Below are 24,427 nucleotides of genomic sequence, written 5' to 3'. Positions count from 1 at the left end.
AAAGTCTTCCTAAGCGAAATAAGCCCTCATCTCCTTGTAATAAATCTTCTGGAAGGTTCTTCTACCCTTACAGCAAGCTTGCCTTAGAGTTTGATCACACTCTGTTATATGAGTAAGCAAACTTGAGGAAAGATAGGAGGGGTCCTATTACCTCTGTTCATACAGAAACTGGGAGTATCTGGGTATCACTCATTAATATAATCTAGTGTATAAAAGTAAGCACCTCCCTTCAGAACATAAAGTAGATCTCTTCAGGCTAAGACGTTTGAGATACAATCTAAAAAAACCCACTTAGCACTCTGACCCAATCCAACAGATCACTTAAGGAATGCTTAACTTCAGAGTCATGGCTGACTTCATTGGAGCTGCTTATAAGCTTAAAGGCTAGGGCACTCTGGCATGCTGTGCTGTGTAGGGACAGGCAGTGTGCCACTGTGTGCCACCCTGTGGAACGGAAAATACTGCAGTGCTGAAGCCTGTCATACATTGCTGCTTCAGACACAGTATTTTAAAAAGCTCACCCATTTTCAGCAGAATGGATGTTCTCTTCTATCCACAGAAAACAATGTAAGAAGACAAGTGTAGACTGTCCTCTATGAATTGCAAAGGCTCCCCCACCTCCTCATCATTTTGAATACAAAATTAATCACAGATGGAAATTTCTGACTTTTATCCCTGTACACTGGTTTTGAAGGGAGCATTCAGCTCTTTCCATCCACACCTGGGGGTGCTGGTCAACAGGTGGCAGTGTGCCCAGGTGGCCAAGAAGGCCAATGGTATCCTGGCTTGTGTCAGAAAGAATGTGGCCAACAGAACCGGGGCAGTGATTGTCCCCATGCACTTGGCAGTAGTGAGGCCACACCTTGAATCCTGTGTTCAGTTCTAGGCCCCTCACTACAAGAAGGATATTGAGGTGCTGGAGCGTGTCCAGAGAAGGGCAACGAAGCTGGTGAAGTTTTTTGAGGAGTGGCTGAAGAAGCTGAGGTTGTTAAGCCTGGAGAAAAGAAGGCTGAGGGGAGACCTTATCCCTCTCTAAAACTACCTGAAAGGAGATTGTGACTATGTAGGGGTCAGCCTCTTCACCAGGCAACTGCTGATAGGACAAGGGGAATGGCCTCAAGTTGCTCAAGGTGAGGTTCAGGTTGGATATTAGGAAAAATTTCTTCACTGAAAGAGTGGCTCAGCATTGGAACAGGCTCCCCAGGGAAGTGGTAGAGTCAGCATTCCCAGAAGTGTTCAAAATACAAGTAGACATGGCACTTTGCTATATGGTTCGGTGGGCATGGTGGTGTTTGGTCAAAGGTTGGACTTGATCTTGGAGGTCTTTTCCTACCTTAATAAGTATGATTCCATGATCTACGTGAGAAGTATTGGAACTGAATGGTCAGCCATCAGCACAGTAGAAACTTTTGTCTGATGACAAAGCTGTGCTCACAAGTAGAGTTACACTCACATCCTTGCAGCAAGGTTGGAGACAGAATGGACTACGGAGCCTGCGCTATGTTCTAACACTTTTAGACACAGCCTCCTTCAAAATGGATCTAGTAATGGGAACTTTGTGCTATAACTAATACATGAATCTAAACTTTGGCACCGATCTTCAAAGATACTTTGTCACCTAACAACTGCAGAAATCAATGGAAAACTGGCTACCTAAATAGCAATTAAGTGTGCATGTGTATCTGAGGATCTGTGCCTTTGATCTCAAAATCTGTCAGTCTAGCTCATTACAAGCTGTACATTTACTTTAAAAAATATGTGAGTTATGAATTAAGGATAAGATTAATTAATAGTGGCATTAACTGTAGCAAAGCAGAGACAGATTGCCCTGACAGAGAAACTAGAAGGGATAATGGATTTAATGGCATGTGTTCTAATGGAAAAAAATAACCTATTTCATGAGCCTGTCATATCTGAAAAAAATGTGGCTACCATTTGCAGTTCATATAGGGACAAAAAGGTTTATACACTAGCAGTATATAAATCACTGAAAAGAGTAAGTTGAGATCTTTATAGCAGCAGTGATATATTTTCCCTTGTGGAAACCTTAGCCCAATTTTGTATCTACAGAATCTCTCTTTGGCACAAGGGGCTGACCTACCTCAAATACCCAATGCTGGGGAAGGATGCATCCTGTGTGGAGACACTCAGCCTCTCTGAGCAAACACCCACTGAGGAACAAGCATGAAACCTCTGTCTTCATTTACTACTGGGTAACACAGGGATCTCATAATTTAGCCTACTAGGCTGCCGTGGTTGTCATTTAAAGTATGTTCCCAAGCATGGTAAGGACAGAGGACCTAAATCAAAAACAAGAATTTGACCAGTGGCCAGTGAGCTGGAAAGTTAAATGTTCCTAGTGCAGATGTGTCTCATGTGGGAATCCACATGTGTGCCTACCATTCAGCTGGCAACTAAAAGGCAGAACAGGATGTGGCCGCCTTCTTCATCCCTTTTCTTGACCAGGCTGTGGATCTCCATGAGGACACTTGATCGAGGCTAACATCCCAATTGCACTTGTTCTGCCGGTTCAGAAGTTGTGAGGGGAATAAAAGAGAAAAGAAAGGTAAGGGTTTGAAATTATAGTGAAATGAACGATCTTGGGTTCATGTTCCCATGCCTTTTGATTTAAGGCTTTGGATAGTGAAAAGGTGGCTAAGGAGCAAAGTGCTGATATGTGAGCCAGGTCTCCAGATATGATGGCTAAGTGCACAGTCCAGTTTGGGGATGGAGGGAGGAAATGCACGGGAACAGGAACTCTTACCTAAGGTCTCCCCATATTCTGGGCTGCTGGGTTCAGGGTCAGCCCTCAGGCAAACATTAGATCAACCCTTAGGCTACCTTGCTAAGAGACAGATCCCTCTGCAAGTGCAAGATTACTCCCAAAAGAGTGTTATTGACTGCTGCATTCAATTTGGGTTTAAATGATTCATGTACTAATTGAACTTCTACTACTTTCCAGCTGAAATATCATTTGACCTACCTGTTAGGGTGCTCAGCCTTGTTCCAGTGTCCTGACAATTCTCAGTATAAATTTGTAAATTGTATTGCTTATGCTAAAAAAGGACAGTAGAAAATATACTACAGTTTCAGTTATTTAGACTGCTATGCTAATAGCAAATATCTACTATTAGTCACCTTGTGAATTCATAGAATCAGCTGGGTTGGAAGGGACCTCCGAGATCATCAAGTCCAACCCTTGATCCACTACCGCCGTGGTTACTAGACTATGGCGCTAAGTGCCACACCCAGTCTCGTCTTAAAAACTTCCAGGGACAGAGAATCCACCACTTCCCTGGGCAGCCCATTCCAATGCCTGATTACCATCTCTGTAAAGAATTTCTTCCTAATATCTAACCTAAACCTCCCCTGGCAGAGCTTAAGACCATGCCCGCTTGTCTTACTGATAGTTGCCTGGGAGAAGAGACCAACCCCCACCTGGCCACAACCTCCTTTCAGGGAGTTGTAGAGAGTGATGAGGTCTCCCCTGAGCCTCCTCTTCTCCAGGATAAACAACTCCAGCTCCCTCAGCCTCTCCTCATAGGACTTGTGCTCGAGTCCCTTCACCAGCCTTGTTGCTCTTCTCTGGACCTGCTCCAGCACCTCACTATCCTTCCGGAACTGAGGGGCCCAGAACTGGACACAGCACTCAAGGTGTGGCCTCACCAATGCTGAGTACAGGGGAAGAATCACTTCCCTGGCCACACTGTTCCTGATACAGGCCAGGATGCCATTGGCCTTCCTGGCCACCTGGGCACACTGCTGGCTCATGTTCAGCTTCTTGTCAATCCAGACTCCCAAGTCCCTCTCTGTCTGGCTGCTCTCCAGCCACTCTGTGCCCAGCCTGTAGTGCTGCAGGGGGTTGTTGTGGCCAAAGTGCAGGACCTGGCCCTTGGCCTTGTTGAACCTCATCCCGTTGGAATCAGCCCAACTCTCCAGCCTGTCCAGGTCCCTCTGAAGAGTGTTCCTACCTTCCAGCTGATCCACACTCCCCCCCAACTTAGTGTCATCTGCAAATTTTCTGATAGTGGACTCAATCCCCCCATCCATATCATCAATAAATATATTAAATAGAACTGAGCCCAACACTGATCCCTGGAGGACACCACTACTGACCGGCTGCCAACTGGACGCAGCACCTTTCCCCACCACTCTCTGGGCCCGGCCCTCCAGCCGGTTCTTAACCCAGCACAGAGTGCCCCTGTCCAAACTGTGGACTGCCAGCATTTTCAGGAGTATGCTGTGGGAGATGGTGTCAAAGGCTTTGCTGAAGTCCAGGTAGACTGCATCCACAGCCTTCCCCTCATACACTAGACGGGTCACCTAGTCATAAAAGGAGATCAGGTTGTCATTGTGTAATTCACCACCACCACCAAAAACCAAACTAGCAGCTGCAGAGCAAATTCTGCTGATTGAATTTGCTGTGTGAGAGTGATTGGGTAAATATAGTGCTGCAGCTTATTTTTTCAAGCAACAAAACTACAGAATGCTTCAATGCACCAATGCAAATTGGTAGAAATCAGAACCTAGGACAAACTGGGATTAATATTCCCCAGTGATTTACTTGTTCAAATGCCCTGGTTCATGATAGTAATAGAGAAAATTACAGTATATGATCTTCTTCTGAACAATTTGCTAAACCCCAGAATACTTGAAGGATAAGGTAACAAAGGAAAAGGAGAGTGATTTAAAGGATCCCTGCTAGAATCACTTCAACAAATAGTCAGTTGACTGGTGGGGCCGTATTTCCAGAAAGTATATACTTACTGAAAGAACATCTTCTTTCCCTTTTTTTTTTTTTTTTTTTTTTTTTTAATATATTGAGTGCATCCTAAACCACTTTGTTATATTTGGGCACCTCATCTTTACAAGCATTCATTTCCCTTTCTTTCCAATAATTACTTATCTTTTTCCCAGGGTGTAGGTTTGTTGTATTGGTGTCCCAAATGGTGATAAAGTGTAGAACAACTAAACTAACCTTTAAAACTTCAGAGTCAGGGAGATGGCCCCAGTGTCATCTAGTGATTGTCCTGAAGAACTAAGGGGACACTTGTTGAAATAATGAGACAGAAACCTCAAAGGACTAGAAAACCATTTTCAAAATGTCCTGACATCTTCCTCTATTCTTTCTTCAGAAAGAAAGGTCAGATCTAGATTTGTGCAATACTGTATTTGGCCTTAAGCATTCTGCCATGAGCCTATGGGTTTCAATATGAGACTGAGCTCCAGACCTTGGCCCCTCTCCCACTCAGAGGAAATGTTCATTTGACCCTCCAGGGTTTACAGGAGCTGGACATGTCTTGGGGAACAAGATAGGCCAATTTTTTCGTTTAATTGTTTATTCCTCCTCTAGAGGACAGAGGTCAGGAAATCATCTGGCCACAAATGCTGAATGACTGCACAACCCTAGTTTGCATGTGTTGCTCAAAGAGATGATCAAGGCAAAATAAAGATTACATTAACTGAAAGATAAACACATAGAGGTCAATCAGCTTAAAGCACAGACATTATCCGGAGAATCTGTTGTTCTTTGTCTTATGCCTTACACAACTGACAAAGAGATAATATATGCCCTTCTTCCAAATAAATTGTATAAAATTATATTGAGTTTTACAGGAGTATTAATCTTAGCAGCCACACTAAAGAAAAAAACCCCAAAACACCACAGAAATTAAATGAAAAATTTTGAACCAGTTCGATGGTCCCTTCGTTTTATTATAACACACATCACTTTCATCAAAGCAAATCATATCTTGAAGAACTGATTCAGTAGAATACCCATCTAATTGTGTGTTTCAAAATGATTTAAACTTGGGATTAAGTGTTCTGATGAATTGGAGCTTTATGTACCACAGCACTCCTGAGCATGCTAACAAAACACTGGAAAATGAAAGTAGAAATATATTTGGTCTTCCAAAAAAACTTTTTTATTCTATTAAGTAAGTCAAAAGTTATAAGGCTGAAGGTAAGAAACAGTTTTTGTTTGTTTTTTTTTTTCTCTCAATAAAAGGCAAAAAAGAAAGAGAAATATGAACAAACGAGAATTTCAGCACAGTCAAAAGGACAAGTAAGAAAACACTGCTTATATTTCTTGGTGATATGAAAATGGGAGCATAGGAGAGGAAGAAAACTGTAATTATTATCTTTGAAAACTATAGTAGTAAAAAAGTTTACCCTGAGGAAAAAGAGGGGTAAAGAGCTCATCAGAATGGGATATTTTTTCTATAAATATATTTGTCTCTCATCTCACCTCCATGTGATGGTCACCGTTCATCTCCGAGACTCAGCATGTTTGTTAGATGCCTGCCTTGCTGACCAGCATTGATGGGGGTTCCCACAGGTGGGGAGGGTTGTGGCAGTGCAGTGGCCATGGAGTGTTGGACCATACTGCAGTCCAGCACCTAGTGGAGCCTTTATGTAAGACACAGTCTTTCCTACTTTTACCTTTGTTTAATATATTCCTAAAAATTTTATGCAGTTGTAACCATTAGGGAAGTCCAGGACCTGAGGGATGCATACAGCTCCTGCCTCCAGTTCTACAGTATTTTTCTCTGACTTTGCTCATTAACTCAATGCCACTATTGACAGTCCCTATTTTTCATATCTTTCTGACCAAAGATAAAACAGAGATTTTTAAATTTGCTACTTTTGATATTTGACTTATTCATGTTAAGATGTCAGATGGATATTAATAATCTAATTTTTTTAGGTTACAACCTAAATGTTTCATAAGAACTTCACAGACTGAAGATTTGTAGAGGAGATGAATAAGAAATCGAGATGCCATATTTCTAACACATAACCCTCATACACATCAGCACACAAAATAACCCACAGCTCCAATTCACTTTAGTGGGACAAAAGCAATCTAAAAGAGAAGTAAAAACTTCAGCTTACTAGAAAGAATTGAGCTGTGATGTATATTGATGTTCAGACCCTTCAGAATTATATTTTTGATAGAAAAGGTTCAGTTGCAAAAGTTTTAGACATTTATTTATTTTAAGTGTGTATATTTGTGAGATTATTTAATAAAGTATGTGGTTATGTTGCATACACATTTGAGTTATATTTGTTTATATTTTTATGTTACATTGATTAACTGCCATACACACATAAAGGCTGGCACAGTGTTTTAGGAATTCTTAGCAGATTCAACTTCTTGGTTCTCTGTCAATTATACAATAAATATTGAATTATTCCAGCTGCTTTATCAGCCTTAGGAAGAAACTGCCTCTTGGCAGTATCATTTTACATCTTATGTATACCCAAACTTAGATATCCAAAATAAGATAAATGTGTCTTCCTTCTTCCACAGTTGTAGGAAGATATAAAACAATGCTCTTGGTATTCAGGAGGGTATATTAAAATGCAAAAAATCCTTTGTTGGTTATCTGATCTTGCACACTACAAATACAGTTGTTACAATATCTGTGAAGATCTAAGTGACCATATTACATTTAACTTGTTTAGCTTAATTAAAAAAATAGATGTAAACTCTTTTTATAATTGTAATCAAAAAGCTCACCAAGAATTGCTTTATTTTATCATTGAACTTCATGGCCAGTTTCCACAACTTAGACTTTGGGGACAAATCCGAACATTTAAGGCACAAAGAGAAGAGGGTAGATGACATCTCACAGAAGAAAAAGCTGATACAGCAATAGAGTACAAATATAGCAGGATTCAAAAACGACCTTCAAAAATGTGTCACAGAACAAATTTATAGATTATTAAAATGTAAAATCCCAGACAAAACACAAATTTCTTTAGATTTCTCTCAGAACTGAATTCCTATAGCTGTTTTTAGCATTGGTTTTCTGTTTGTTTTCTTGTTGTTTTTCCTTAACTTCTGAGGTACTGGAACTGGCATCTCCATTCCTGACCATCCCAACAGGCAATAGGTGCTCAGAAAGTCTGAAAAACAAAAGCCACCTGATTTCAAAAGGGAAACATACATATTGAAGCAAGTAGAATATGCTATGCCAGGAATTTGCTGATTTTATAATAAAATAGTAATACAATTGCATAGCACACTAAAACAAATAAATGGTGCTTTAACAGTGAATTTATAAAAAGTTATATTTTAAGAAATCAATCTCATTCTGTGATAAGCCACTATTTATTATAATAGATGCACCACAGGTTTATAGAGACAGACAATTACTGCTGATATAAAACCAATCCAATAGGCTTTACAGGATGTTCATTTTCTTTGCAGACCACATGATTCCCAAAATCTGTGATATGCATTCCATACCATCATGTGAACCAAATATTATTCTCTTAAAAGACCAGAATCCAGTCTAAATGAAGAAGGTTTTAATACCTTGTTTCCTCTTCTTATGTTGGAAATTAGTCCATGAACTACCTTCGAGTCATTCTGTTGTATAAATTATTCAAAAATGCCATTATTTTTCTGTGAAATCAGGGCATTTGCCCCAGATATAAGCTACAGGGGATCTCTTTAGGCTTCCTCACTTACTTCTCAAGAATGTAACACTGAAAGAAGAGCATGTGAAGCAGTCTTGCAGCTCACCAGTGCTACTTCTGGACTGGTAGGAAGTGATGAGGTTTGATTTCAATAATACTCCAAAAACTGGTTAGACAAAAACCAAGGAGCCTCATGTCTATGCAGAGAGTAGTCTGTTGCAGTGAGTCAACCTATTAAGAAACATTTTCTCTGATTATTGCACTCCCAATCTCTTTCCGCAATCTCAACATTATGAGCAGAAAAGGCTTTTTACAAATGGTCAAGAAAGTATGGAACTTTTACTTTTTAAGTCTGAAATTTGCTCTGAAGCTGGACTCCATTGTTTGTTGTCAAATGTCATTACATCAGGTTGCTGCTTTTACTTTGTAATATATGTTCATATCTCTGTGCAGTTCTACCAAAACTAGTATTCCTAACACCTAAAATAATTCAACCAGCTCCTAAAGCTGAGGACCTGCTTTCAGTAATCACATTAGAAAGCTGCTGATATGCAACCAATATTAATTGGGATGCTTTGGGACAGGCTCAGTAAAAGTGAAAAACTGAAAGGTTGTGTTAACCTTACTTGCAAAGACAGAGCCACACAGATATGGCCATTGTGTGGCCAAACTTTTCTGCTCTACTTCTGTACATCAAAGAAACTTCCTAGAGATTTTTGGTACTTTAAATGAATATTGCTAGTTTAATTATTTTTATTTATTTATTTATTCATTATTTAAACAAAAGCAGCAGAAGACATTTTTACTACTGTCCTAATTCTGGAGAACTTTTCTTACACTTTGTATAAATATACTTACATTCAAGTGTGGTTAGTATTATTTTATGAATTAAGCCTTTTACTTGAGGTCTTCTGTCTGTAAAATGTGATTATTTTAAACTAAAGAATGACCCAAACAGCACTTGAGACTAAACTGAAATGTTTTATAAAATGTATATATTGATTTTAACCAAATGCAATCTTTTTAGATAAAAAGACTCTTTGATCCGTATTCAGTGCACCAAAAACTAACTTTCCTGACTTTGATTATACAAAGACATAGAGAACATCTTGTCAGATATGAAATACAAAAGTGAGAAGAGTGGAAAAATGAATGAAGTGAGATAACACTGGTTGAACTTTGTTGTCCTTGCTGTACTATACTAGAACAAACATTTCTTACTAATACAATGGAACAGCTCAACAATTTTCAAGCACAAAGACTACATGAGGGAAAATTCAATAAGTTAAGAATACCAAACTGTAATCGGACCTTGGGGAAGAAGCAGTATTGAAACACAACTTTTTTTGACAGTTTTGAGTGTAGCTCTGGTGGTCTGTTTCAAAAACTGTCAAAATGATGATAAGTGGTCTTGGGAGTCTAGTTTTGATTCTTACACCAAATAATCTGGTTGCCTTCTTGGTATTAGTGCTGTTAGCAATTTAAGAAGTCTGATTTTTGAAGAAGAAAAGATGCTAAAATGGAAAAATTACTATGCTGAATGTAGAGTAATTACTTTTCATGACATCCTCATTTAGATCAATAGGATTGACTAATTAAGACATCTAAGCTGAAATCAATCGGATCTAACAGCTAACACCTCCCTACAGCAATAAGCCAGAATCAACAATTTTGCAACTATACTGATGTGAAAATTAGCCAATCCTATTTTGACTATTATTCAGTACTTAATGTTTTCCTGAACAACTAAGCCATTCCATAGCTTGTATATTCCCCATATTCCAAAATAAAAGCTGATTAAATTGATATACATTCTGCCTTGCAGTGCACACTTGCAGCTTGTTACAAAAGAGCCTTGATGGACCTGATGTTTGTGTTCTCATTCCTAAGATGCCAGTGGGTCAAAAAAGGCAATTAAAATGCATGTCATGGCCAGGAACACCAAATACAGAGCCAGCAACCCAGAATGAGATAATTCTTTCATCATTGAGACTTTAATGGGAAAGTCTTTGGGTTGGTAGTTTCTTGACTTGGTTCTTCCTCTGAGGGTTTTCTCTGCCTTCCCTCAAGTTTTCAGTTTTTCTTCAGGATTCCTGATGACCTATGCAAAGTCTGTGCTACAGTACTCCTGAAACCATCCTCAGTGCACAGGGGGACAGGTTCATGGAAATCATGGCACCTTGAGGCTTTCTGGAGTTGGAAAGGACAGAGAGAGAATGAAAGAATCAAAATACACTCTGTGCTATCAAATAGACATGCAGCCTAACGTTTGTTTCTTCTGCCGGTTAGAGTCCTGTTGAAGTTTGTGTTTCTTCTGAATTTCTAGGCAGAAGTGATAGTCAATGTTTTCCTTCTTTATTTTGCATTTCAGGCTGTGACTGTTCTTCAAACCATGCTGATGAGCATGATAGCCTTCAATAAAGCAAGCATAATCCATTTGACATTACACATAAATGACCTTGAAGACAGATCAGGAAATTCAAGGAGAAGAGAACACATCAGAAATGTCTTCTGAATCATACTATTGTCTCTAGAATTCACTTAATATCTGTTCATTTCCTGATACTTTCCCTTCCAGTTGTTGTTGGGTATTGGCAAAGTTTATTTTCTTATTTAATTCATGGCCAAATGAATATTGTTTGTTTTAATGTAGTTATTCATAGCAGAACAGAATCGTGTCTTCCAATGACTGTAAAGGTCACAGTAAGCAGCCATTTGAAGACATATTAAAAGCTCACTGAGGACCGTATGTATGATTCTCTTTCTCTCAACTACAGGCACATTTATTTGGAGGTCAAGCACCAATTTAAACATGCTTTCATGTGGCCTATGTACTTCAATGCATGAATTTTCAAGATAAATCTCAGAAATTTTTAAGAACCAAAAGCAGCATCCTGTCCCAATTATATAAAAAAAAAAATCCAAAATACAGTATAAGTTGCAATCTTTCATATCAAACTCTCTCTTCATAATTTCTAAGCCAAAGTACTTCCATAATATCTTTTCCTTCATTTGATAATGTGATCTTAAATTTTGCAATACCTCATTTCATTTCCTCCGAAGGATTTTGCAGATGCCTAGATATCAACAAAAAAAAAAGATGTTATATAATTCACGTTGGAAAAGAATTGAACAACACATGCCCTAAGCAAGTAGTAAGTCTTAATATTGGACATACTAAAAATTTACTGTAGGCACAACTTTCTTTCCAAGTAATATCTTAGTAACTGTGCGCAATATTTGATTTGAGAAAAATTAAGCAGTTTAAATTTGAGATGTGTTCAATGCTATATCCTGAACCGGGTTGTCAAGAACATCCTTGAGAGTGGTTGTTTTTCTTATTTATGTAATGTCTTCCACAACTTTATTCAAATCAATAGAATTTTCCTATTGAATCAAGGCCCAGAGAGTTTAGTCACCTCTGCTGATCTCAGTTGCAGCAACATGGCTAAGAGGGACAAGATGCCATTCAGGCTGAAAGTTCCAGCCCACTTTGGAAACCACACTGAACTTAATTTATTAGTTTAGTTATTCTGAAACGTTATTCTCTGCAAGCACCACCACAAAACAAATAAAAAAGAAACTTCAAAATGTTATTCAGCAAATTGCAGAGTTTTCAGTGTTTTCCTCAAAGCTTTGGCTACAAAGGAGACAAAAAGGAGGCAAATGTGAAGAGATTTTAGAGTAGCAAAATTTTGAGGTGGCAGGAGACAAATTGCATTGTAGCTAATGACAAGAAATACCATAACAGATCTGTCTTAGCAAAAGAGAGTCTCATACATGGGCTATGGTCACTTAGAAGCATTTTTTTCCAATGCGTGTCTTTGGCAAATGTTTTGGCCCTGGTAGGTCTTGCGTTCCTCAAAAAGGGCTTTAAATAATTCTTAGGTAAAATCCTCTATATCACTGTCCAAGGCCATGTAGGAGGATACAGACAGAGGTGCGTAACACCTAACACTTGCTCAGAACAGACATATTGCTTAGAATTGGAGCTAATTAAGCACACATCTGAAAGATGTATCTTGAGCAATTTTTTTGACTTGTGTATCCATCACAAGAGTGAATACATGCTAAGGTCACTTCCCTTGGGGTGGCAAAAACTGGATTCAGAGTCCTCTTCTGCTTTTTTCATGGCAGTGATCTAACATAAGGCCATCCATTTGATAGATGAATATTGCTGGAATAAAGAGATACTCCCTTTTTTCTTACTAAATCATTTATAAAGCACAGAATAACACCAATAAAATAAATTTACACTTCAAGTCAAGTATTTTGCAATTAAGGTACTCACATGAAAACTGGCAGACCTATGCTGAAAATTCTTGATCTAACTCCAGCAGCAACAGAACTTCATTGCAGACCTCTTTGTGAGTGCTTTGGACTTCAGTTTACTCTATGCTCTTTCTGTCAATTTTTGGAAAAGGGCAAGCCAAGTTTAGGTTCATGAGTTTCACAGAAGGTTAATGACTGGGGATTTGATAATGTGAAGTCTTAAATTTTGCAATACCTCATGCTATTACTTTTAAGGGACCAAACATTAAAGTTTCTCTCTTTCTCTTTTCCCTTGCTCATAGAGAATGTGAGGTGCTCCTCACATCCTACGAGTGGAATTATAACATTGCAGGAACACGGTTAATGAGACCATGTAAAGTCTGTGCATGGATATCTAATAACACAATAGCACGCGAAGATAGTGAACTAGTGATTCACAAAGGCTGAAATGAGAAACTAATTAAGAATCACCTCTGGCTTACAGACTTCACTAGGTGCTTCTTTTCTGGAGGTTCTAGGTATTCAGTGTAAGATGAGCCATAACAGAGGTACTACAGAAAAGTAATTTCTGTATCAGGAGTGGGAAAGGATTTCTGTAACAATTTAGCCCACAGTATGTGAGCTTTGTAATGATCAGGCTATTGTTAATCTTTTGTTCCATGTCTGTGATATCCAGGAAGGAGCTTCATACTTTGAATACAGTATAAATACCATAAATAAGGTAACAAAAATTTTTACATCTGCATCCCATAAAGTATTTTCATCAATTCAGTCAAATAAGAGTCTATAAGCAAAGCATTATATAGATTAAATAACATGGTTCAAATGCCCTGGTTTAAGCCGGCAGAGCTCTGTGATACTTCTCAGGAGAATACCTTCCATTTTCAGTGTATTATATTCATTATTCCTTTCCTCCCCCTCCTTTCTTATATTTTAATTCATTTTGTGGCTTTCTCTTCATCACGTGGGCTTTTATTTTCAAAATAAGCCATTTGTGCAGTATGTTTTCAAATGTCTTTGGAATATTTAAATATATATTGTAGCTACATTATCTGTCATGCTAGCAATATCTTCAAAAAGTCTAGTGTATTTGTAAAGCAAGCGCAGCTCTCCTAGCATTCTTACTGCATCTTGTTAACTAATCCCCTTGTCACCACCTTACTTTCACTTTCTTCTGTCACAAATTAATCCATCAACAATCATGTAATTCGAATTATCTGGTTTTCTTCTTATTCCATGAAGTGACATTAACTCGTACTTGAGTTGTAAGAAGGGTGCACAATTTTCACTGAACAAAATATAATCAAATCTTACTACTTTTAAATGCTACTTGAGGGCTTTGCCAGCTACTATTCACTACTGTCAAGGATATATAAGAAACCAGGCAGAAGTAAAATGCAAATTGGTTAAGATGTGGGATCCAGATCCTGATGGAGCCAGTGTAAAGTTTCCCATTGACTTGGCTGCCAAGGCACTGACACATCCTCCTTTGCTGGGTGGAAGCAACTTCATTTTCCAGTATTCTTTGGAAATGAAAGTAGAGCTCCTTGACTGTCATGTTAAACTGAGAGGGGAGAAATAAGACTGGTATTATCCCATTTAAAAAAAAGCAAACCATCAGAAATAAATCTCCCCAATACAAAAGAACTGAATGTGTATTAGTGTTGAAAATAATACCTGAAGGATTGGGGAGTCACCTGTAATTAGGTTTTTAGGTTTTCTGGACTGTTACAAGCTGGAATATGCTACTAGCAAGCAGAAGCAGTGCAAATACAAACTAAAGCCATAGGCAAATGCTACTGACTTGTTTCAAATAGAAAACAAGGCACTGTGGAAGCAATAATGAAAAAAAGTATAGTTCCAACAGGAAATGCCATTTTCCAGCTGACTAGAATCACTTGACTTTTGTCCTTGCTTTTTTATTGTATCCCAAATGAACAAAGGTTTCATGCAACACATACCTTTCTATGGATCCTTGCAGATAGAGGATAGGGGACTTGTTCCCACTTGTATTGAACTTCATTTAGCTGTATACACCAGTGCAAAATAATTGTAAATATTTTCCAACTCAATTTTATAGCAGGTTGTATGCTTCTTGCTTTTTATTATGAAGCACATCTGGCAATAAGATGTAAAGACAACTGAGAATTCACCTAAAATAGCAGTTTAACAACTTTTCCCCAACCGACCTACCTAAAACCTCCAAACAACATTTGAAACCATTGATTTCTTTTAACCTCTTTCATTACTTCAGGATTTTTGAAATTAGGACCTTCAAATAGTTTCACATAAAAATTACATCTTAAAACTCTGTGGAAGACTTTAACCACATCCTTTGGAAAAGAGGAGATTTTTAGTAAGGAAAAATTACTATCATGATCGCAAGTGAGATTGGTGAATCTAATTCAGTATAGAACCCTGTATCATCTTTTATAAGTAACATGGAAGACTCATTAATGTGAAAATTTAATGCATTATAGGCTTTTTAAAATGCATGACAAATTAAAAAGTTAAAAAAGCTAACAATTTTTCTTTTTTTTTTTTCTTTTTTATTCTTTTAATGTGCAGTTTGTTTACTAATTTATGTACTGTTCCTCACTTAGGCCAAAACTCAGCTCTTATCAAGAACTACTTGTTTCTCAATCTCTAACATTTAAATTTACAGGACTTTTTTTTATTCTTGTTTTTATGTCTTTCTGCTAACACTTGGAAAAACTGGAAAACTTTTACAGCCTAAATAATTTCATTTTAGGAAGAACCAACACTCCTGTAAATTCAGACTGCAAAATAGGTATGTCAGGAAGCTCTAAAGGTCTGAATTTGCTATGATGAACATGAAAAGGTTTGCTATTGATGTTGTATTGTAATGGAGTCTGTACCAACAGTCTCCCATGCTGAGAAGGAAGACTCATGTTTTATACATCTGATTCATACGATGGCAAGAAAGACACACTCTTGAAGACAGAGATGTTTTACAGTCATGCAGTTGAGTGGGGGGGATGCATAGAAATTTCTCTGAGAGAAAAGAACAGTGTCTGGAGTTAGAAGTTAAAAGATGTAGAGCTAAGTCGTGTTTCTAGCTAGAGCTCTCAGGTAGAGACCATGCTACGTGAGGGACTTTGTTGAAGGTCACAGCTAACAGTGGGGTTCAAGAGGGAAGTCAAATGATGAGGTCACCCAGGGACGAGTGAGGACACTGAGCTGTAGACAAACATTTTGCAAAACCTCAACGCTTGCAGGGGCAGCCCTTCACCCAACAGAACCAAGGAGCACTGTACCTCATTGCCCAGAAAGCACTATTTTCTATCTTATGGCACAAAAACCGTTCTACGATCTTCACACCTGGGGATAGTGACTTGGCTTTTCTTGAGACAGAGGGTTTGAATATACCCCACTGTTAAGGAGGCTCAAACAGCAGGCTTTCCTCCCTGCTCCTGAGGGAGTGCCATACACAAATTCAGTTTCCCCATGGGCAAATGCAGTTCATGCAATTTCCGCAGTCCTCGAGGACATTTGAAAATAGGCAGATGGGTAGTGGAGGTGTCTACTAAACATCAGTGCTGCTAGAAGCAGGTCATAAAAACTGTGTGGACCAGCTCCAGACATGTGCTTGGGCAGGGGCAGGGATTTGCAGATGCAGAATGGACACATAGAGAGAAGTGGGACCCAGCTGTTCATTAATATTTTGCATGTTATTGTTCTGTTTTTATAGCTTTTTTTTTTTATTTCAAGCACTAGTCATTGAAAGTAAAGGCAATAATTGCCCCTGCATGAAAGTTACACTTTTTCATATACATCTCTTTTATTATGGTAATTGAATTCTCATCACTGACCCATATTTATCCTTATGCCTATAGGATATAGACTTTTTCAGTTCCTCTCTCCATTGCTGTGCTGTATTGATCAAGCAATTTGCAATCTGTCCTTCCCTTAATGTCATTTCCAAACTTCTATCTATCTAGCCTCCTATCTCTCCCAGGCAAATATCTGGTAGATGCAATTTTCTCCAATACAGCATGGCATTACTTCTATATTTAAATGCCACATAATATACATAAATTGATACATGGTATGCAGAAATTTATGAAGAATCTCCCTGTAGGTGTTAAGCAAACCCTATTGTTATTATAAAGGAAAGTGAGATAGAAGGATGGCTTAAAAATAGACAAACAAATAAAAATGATAAACAGAAATTTATAGAGGACTGTCCTAATAATTGCCTCCTTCAGCAGTCAGAACAACAACAAAAAAGTCCAAGGAAAGAGAATAATCTGCCCCTCTGCAGGAGAACACACATTGATTCCATTTCTCCTGGAAAAGCTTAAATGGTCAAATTCGGATCACTTTTGTATTGATGTAGCACAAGCAGTTTCACAAACTGCTTTTCAGTCTGTAGAAGTGATATAAAACCAGATCTGTAAAGCAATGCAGTTGTTTTCACTTTCATTTTAGCACAACTCTTTGTTCTCTTAACAAATTTTCTCCATCATATGCGAGCTGGATCCTAAGACCAAAACCTTCTGATAAGGGTCTGCTGCTAAGGATAAAGAATTTTTATGTCACAGGAAGACAATTTTCAATCTTTTTGCAAATTAAAGAGTTTAGTTTGCATTGTAGAGTGCATTAGGCTCTTAAAGAAAAATTACTTCTTGGTCCTTTAAAAAGGATATAGAATTTTGAGGAGACCTTTCTAAAGAAAGGAAATATTTGAAGGGTTCTAAGAGCTTTTCCAACTTTAGGTTTTCTAGAATATACATGTATTTATAAGTACTTATATATACAATTACATAAGTATTTATTTTGTTGTTATTATTTTATGCAGACTTCCTGTTTTAGCTACCAAATTAGCATCTGAACTGTTAAACTATGCTGCTCAACTTTCCATAGGTCTCTGCATTCCTAAAGTTGGGAAGGACTACAAAGAGCTGGTCACAGAGGCTCAACTGCAGGATTGGGACCTTGATGATAATGAGCTTGCAAAACTCTAATGTGTTTCCTAGCACTGAATTTAAAGATTCTGCATGAAGCATTGAAATAAAATTTATTCCTAGCCTTTGATAACAAGCTTTTCACACAAATTTGCACTTGATATCTCTGTAAGTTTGCACAGAAGCCAGAGTGCTGAAAATAGATGAGGAGTAGTTATGTGCTCCCACCTGATGTTGGTTCAGATCACTAGAAGGATGTTCTTATAAACAAAGAGCTGCAGGCCATGTCAGAGCCCCTTTCCTCTGCCTAATCCACAGCTCAGTTAAGAAATAACATGTTTTTCTTTATTCAGGACATCTTTTATCTTTTCTCCTTCTCATGTGTCTGTGCGGTGTTTTTTTTATTCTCCTCTTTGCTATCACACTGCTGCAGAATGTTGATGAGAGTACTTAGGCCAATCCTAGAGTGATTTTGTATTATTGTGGGGGTTTTTTCCCTTCAGGTCTGGTAATACCTGATCCCAGCCTTTAAGAATACCATGTGGCTTAGATTGTCTGAATACTGGATATTGTCTTTATGATGACACCTTTCCTCATCTCTCCTGAGGAAAGGAGATGCTTTAGAAGACAAGGCAGAAATGTGTCTCTCATTGAATCTTGCAAAAGAACAAAAACTACCCTGTCTTCTCTGCCTTGTGAGCAAAAATCACAGGATGGAGTCGTATTGGAGAGGAGAGAAAACAAAAGTTCAGCGCTGGTGTTCAGGGTCAGTAGGTTTCAAATGTACACTTACTTTTACATCTGTTGCACTGATTTATATACAAGGTGGAGGTTAACTGTTTTCTGTTTTCCTTTTGCTACAACTTCTTCTGGGCTCAGAGCATATGCTTTCTTGATAGTATTTAAAAGAACCCTTGGGTTAGTTTTTTTTTTTTGGGGGGGGATGGAAATTTCACTAGACCCGGCGAAGAGCCCCTTTTAAAATTGTACCTTTTATGCTTGCTAAAAATGCAAAGAAATCGTTTCCACTTTGCACTGTTTTCTAGGATGTAGCTGTATTTTTAGCAGCAGTGCTTAATAGAAAAATACATGCCCCAAACCCTTGTTCCCTCTGTAGCTGTGGCTGCTAGAGGTGCTTGATGGCTGATTTTTTTCTGTGTTAGTTTGAGCTAGACAGGTGAAAATATTAAAGCCAGCTCTGCAAAATGAGAGAAAATGAGGTATAGCTTTATAGAAAATTACCAAAAGAAAGTTTGCCTAAACAAAGGGAACCACAGTGAGTCTCATACCAGATAGGGTGAAATTTAGCTAACATAGGTGCATGTACAAGCCCCTGATTCTGTCTTACACTGATGCACTTGTGCCACAGGTAGGAAAGACACAGGAAAAATAGTTGCCTTTCTTTGTATTATCTCAACAGTCCTCATAAGTTTACATCAAAGACAAACCTTTTCATAATTCTGTTGAAGAAAAAGGTATATAGCAGTGAGACTTTCCCAAAGCTGTAAGGAAATGTGCTGGTAACAGTCAGCAGGGCAAAATGTTTACCCAAGGGTTTTGTATTAGGGCAGATACCCTGATGTAGCTTTATTGGTAGAACAAAAAGTCTATTGTAGACTACTTATGTGCACCCTTAATCGAATGTATGCAAATCCATTGGGCTTAATGGCACTATTCATGTATGCAAAGTCGGACACGTGCTTTAGGCCTCCCAGCCAAGCTATTTTGTTGTTAGTTCAACAAAAAACCAAAGCATTTCCTCCAGTTTTTCCCTCGGTTAAAGTTGCAAAAGTATTGGTAGGAAAAATCTGCAATGAAAAAACAGTATTGAATACTTATAATGAAAAACATTCAGGTTTTGTCACCGAAAGTGTTCATAGAAAACAAAAATTTCCATGGAATTTATTTTTGGTAAGTTTTTAAGAAGGCCAAACTATAAAGAAGCCTGCAGTAACTGTGAACAGCAAAAGCTTGCTGCAATTCCAGATTTACATGGCCTTCAAAAAAAAAAAACCAACCTCAAAATCAGGGGGCCACTTATAGTTTCAAAGACTTTTGAGTAAGTTCAGTCCTCTGAGTAAGATATTGCAAAAATCATGCTTTATTTGAGCAATGGTGGCTTAGAGAATACGGTTCATACACGGTAAAATATTGGAATCATCTACGAAGTAGACAGCAACAAACATTTCTCAGTAGAAGTGTGTTAAATGCAGTGATCTGTTTTGTAATGGATATCTGTATATGACATAATTCTACCATGTTGCAATTAATTAATTAAGACATTAATACCATAAATCATATTTTAAAATTAATTGGTAAACCTATTAATTTCTACATCTCCAAGTATTTGTCATTTACTTTGAAATACTTAAATGTCTTTTGTATTGTTTCAAAAAACATACCCATATTTAAATAAAACCCTCCTTTAACTGCCCATGGTACATGTTTCATTTTGTCTGTATGAGAACTGTGAAACTAGGGAATTAATAATTATTTCACTTGGAAAGGTATAAAGCAAATTCCATTGCCTTTGTCTGATTAGAATCTTCCCTGCTGGTTTAATTAAAAATGGCCATGTGACAAGCAAAGAAAGCATCTCTCCTTTGGGGTGGAGGGGGTGGAGGGAATGGTATTGTATTTTCCGGTAAACAGTGAATCTTGAAGCTCCAGAGTTGTAAAATTTAAATGCTTAATGCAAATGAAAAATGCAGACTCAGGTCAGCTATAGACAAATGTCACTAGACTGGATGCAAAATGCACTGCAGGCAGAAAAGATGACATTTATCAGTCATCCATACATCAGTAACTAAAACAATTTTAGGGTTGTCTAGACAGGCATCTATTATTCCTTAAATTTAAAAGCTTTAGTAGAAAGACAACAGCAAATGCTCTATTTATATTGAGAACTTTTTTTTTTTTTTTTTTAGACAAGACAAGATAAGGAAAGGAAAAATGATAGTTTTCAAAATGAAAAGTACAAATTTGCTTTTCTTTCTCTATGACTTTTTTAACAAAAAATCTTTCTTTGCTGTCTGGGTAAAGGAGGTTTTCTTGGCATGTTCAGAAGGCAATTTAAGTGAATTATCAGAGTGTGCATGCAATGCTGACTGTAATTATTACAGTACAGCCCTTTAATATTGAGCTTAATTACTGTGTACAGTGTTTGGCCTTTATGTTTTCTGCTTAATTTACCCTGTATAGTTAACGTGAATTTAGTGAAATCATTATGCACCTTTCGGGTTTCTTCTTTAGGAAAAAAAATATTTATATTCTCAGGACAAACAAACTAGAATAGATACAAATATTGAAGTATATAATTCTGGTGGATGAATCCCTTCCTTGCTTATTGCTTATGTAGAGCCACAGTTCTTCAAATATATGTTGATATGCTGAATTAAGGTCTGTGAACTGTCCCATTACCTGGAACAGGAATACTTGTAAGCTTCAATTTCAACTAAATATTTTTACTACTATTTTTTCCTTTTCATTTTTACTCCATGCAGTAACAGGCATTTTTGTAAGAACGTGAATGAAATTGCAATTATTCTCTTTACCATGCAAAATGCATACTACAGTTTTTGGAATGAATGAAATTATTTGTAGGATCAAATTATTTATGGTAAAATAAATAAAATTAAAAGTGCTTTAAAGTTAATCTCTGGATAAACTGTACTTGAGCAGAAGCAGTATAACCCTGCTCATCTGCAGTCTGTTCTCCATTAATGCTTCTCATGTTTGCAGACTTTATATCACTTCCTCTAGCAAGAGGAAACAACTCAGTGTCATGTTGCCCCTCTGGCAGCAGGGCTGAAGCATTGACTAGTCAAGCTCTGGACTTTAGTGCCAGTGGTTTAGAGCTCTGCAAATGTAAGCTCATTTCTATCTTTCCCATGCAGAGCAGAGAAACTGAGTAGCAGAGGAACTTGGTAAAGATATAGAAGCACTGCTTGCACAGTGGACCTTAATAGAGTGTGCTGACTTTTGAAAAAGATGTATGCTTTTAATGGGTCAAGATGAAACAAAAACTGGCTGTGAAAGATGGAAGAAAATGCTTAAAAAATGAACAATAAAAATAAATCAAGGGGTTCAGCTGTGAACCTTCCATCACATTCACTGCCTTTCAGAAAAGGTGTAAGAGCTAATGCACATTGGAAGGGCTTGGGGGCTTAAGCTGGTTTTGTTTCGTTTTTTTCCTGTTTACAGCTCTCATACAGTTCTTACCTTTTGTGTCTGCCAGGAAGAGACAATGCATTTGTATGACATCATGATTCTCATATTTTGTCAACTTCGGAATGTCAGGCAAAGGTAAAGAAATTGACACACTGAGGGATTTTGATAACGATGAATTCACTCATGTCTAGCTGCCTGTACAATACCAACATGTTAATATTTGGAAAGAACTTTGAAACAATTAAATATATTACAGAAGTGCAAATGAATACTGCAATAAAGTGTGGGCATGGTAAGATCCCTTATATTTAATCTGGTAGAGGTCATAGGAGTTCATCACTCATCACCTCATCACTGTGTACAAGTGTCTGAAGGGAGAGCGTCAAGAAGATGGAACCAGGCTTTTCTCAATGGTGCAGAGCAATAGGACAAGAAACTGATGCACAGGAAGTTCCGTCTGAATATGAGGAAGAACTTCTTCAGTGTGCAGGTGACTGTACAGTGGAATAGGTTGCCCAGAGAGGTTGTGGAGTCTCCCTCACTGGAGATTTTCAAGAACAATCTGGATGCGATCCTGTGCAATGTGCTCTGGGATGACCTTGTTTGGGCAGGGAGGTTGGATGACGTGACCCAAAGTAGTCTCTTCCAACCTGACTGATTCCCTGATTCTGTGAAAATTCTGAATGTATGCGAAAATTTAGACTCCTTTTGATTATGAATGTCTATAATTTTGGCAGCTTTATCTCTCGCTTAGGTGGATGAACGCTCCAGTACGAGAGGGTGCTGCTCTCTGAGAGAGCTGCCTCACTTGAGGATAGACAGACACAGACGCAGACAACCTCTCAGCTTCGATTCCCAGAACAGAGCACTTGGTGTGGTTGAGAGGAGCCGCTCCGCGCACGGGTCCCGCCGAGAGCAGGGGGAGGCTGCAGCGGGGTCGGGGATGCTGCAGCGGGGTCGGGGAGGCTGCAGCGGGGTCGGGGATGCTGCAGCGGGGTCGGTGCCGCCGTGGCCGGTGCGGGGCCGGCGCTCCCTCGGCGGGGGCTGCGCGGCCGCTGTGGCTGCCCCCGCTGCCCACGAGGTGGCGCTGCAGCAATAGGTTTCCGTCCCCGAGCTGAGGGGGCGTGAGCTCCGGGCCGCTCTCGGAGGCGATGTTCGGTTTAACAATTCAAATGTATTCCTGTTAATTTGTATTTGATAAAGGTTCAGGAGTCTTTTGTTGTGTGTCTAGTTAGCCTGCGTGTTACACTGAGAGCGTTTGCAAATTTTCTGTTTGATTCTGAGCCTTGCCGTGAATTTTTATGTGGCTGTATACCTGCGTGTATTTGTTTATACGTGCGTGTGTGTGTGTGTGTCTGCGTTTGAAGGGTGGGTACATAAAAGGCAGGAAGAAAAATCTATGTCTTCACCGTTGCTGTTCTCATGAATGAAGTGGTAAAGCACAGAGCGATACCTAGTCTCTGCACATTATTCAGAGACAGGTGGAAATTAAGGATTTGATTGTCTTCTATGTACAGTTCAGTGGGTCCAGTGCTCAGTACCCAAAATTGAGACAGGACAGTGCTTTCAGAAATCTGTTTTTTCTCTGTGGGTTCCTCTTGGACAGTTTATTAAAGTAAGAGCTCAACAACCTCATGTCAGTCTTTAGCATCTAGTTATCACATTCTCTTCTTAAAGGGTCAAGACCCCCTATGGTGGATACCTCTAAACACTGAAAGGCTGAAAAAAAAATAATGAAAAGTCAGGTAGGGTGGATGTACAAGTGTGCTTGCCCTAATGATTGACAGCAGATTCAGGGCTACGGTTACTTGAACAAAAGTGCCTGTGATTTGGTGCTCAGATCCATGACCATGCATCTCCTTTTAGATCTTGGCCCTTTGTGGAGGGCAGGATACTTGAACTGGGGAATCACGTCCTTTCCCTTTCCTCTTAGGCACAGAATTGGCAAAATCTTAATTCAGATGCAAGATCTTCAGGCACTATCTAAACCTTTGCTACCTCTGGCTTGCTTGGCTGCAATGAGCCACTTTAGGCATCTCAGAGTTCAGCAAGTAATAACCACAGAATCACAGAATGTGTAAGGTTAGAAGATACCACAGTGGGTCACCTGGTCCAACCTGCACAAGCAAGGTCATCCTAGGGCACATTGAACAAGACTGCATCCAGACAGTGCTCAAATATCTCCAGTGAGGGAGACTCCTCAACCTCTCTGGGCAACCTGTTCCACTGTAGAGTCACCTGCACAGTGAAGAATCCTGGTCAGGTATCAGAGGTTCTTCTGTACTGGAGGTTATCTCTTCTCTACAGTGTAACATCAAGGACCAAGGGGTTGATGAGCCAGGAGCACCTTCTCTGTAATAGTAATGATAATGTGAGTGTGTGGTGAGGGAGTATCTATGTCTGTCTCCAGACTGCAATACAGAATGGTCTCAGTCTGAGGTAGTTGTGCAAGCTGTTTTGGTAACTTAAGATTTATGAATGCAGAGAGGTATGGAGGGAGATGGGGGGAAAATTATGTTTGGCTGATGAAGTGGCTGTCACCTTTTTACACAGGTGTATTTTACGATTAAATTAATATGCTTCTTAATCTTCCCGCCTGCTTGTGATTGGTAAAACCTGTGCAATTA

General features: G+C 38.7%; 1 long non-coding RNA gene across 2 annotated transcripts in view; it reads right to left on the bottom strand.

Moving 5' to 3' along the window:
* Positions 1 to 5,584: 5,584 nt before the first annotated feature.
* Positions 5,585 to 24,427, bottom strand: part of LOC135412066 (uncharacterized) — a 33,669-nt gene continuing 14,826 nt past the window's right edge. For both annotated transcript variants that reach the window (XR_010429490.1, XR_010429488.1), the window contains exon 3: positions 5,585 to 7,914. This is a non-coding gene — a long non-coding RNA (uncharacterized LOC135412066). The remainder of the gene's footprint in view (positions 7,915 to 24,427) is intronic.

The sequence above is a fragment of the Pseudopipra pipra genome, chromosome 1, assembly GCF_036250125.1.
Source record: "Pseudopipra pipra isolate bDixPip1 chromosome 1, bDixPip1.hap1, whole genome shotgun sequence".
NCBI lineage: Eukaryota > Metazoa > Chordata > Aves > Passeriformes > Pipridae > Pseudopipra > Pseudopipra pipra.
Note: the sequence above shows the minus strand (reverse complement) of the source record. Positions and strands in the feature narration are given on the sequence as shown.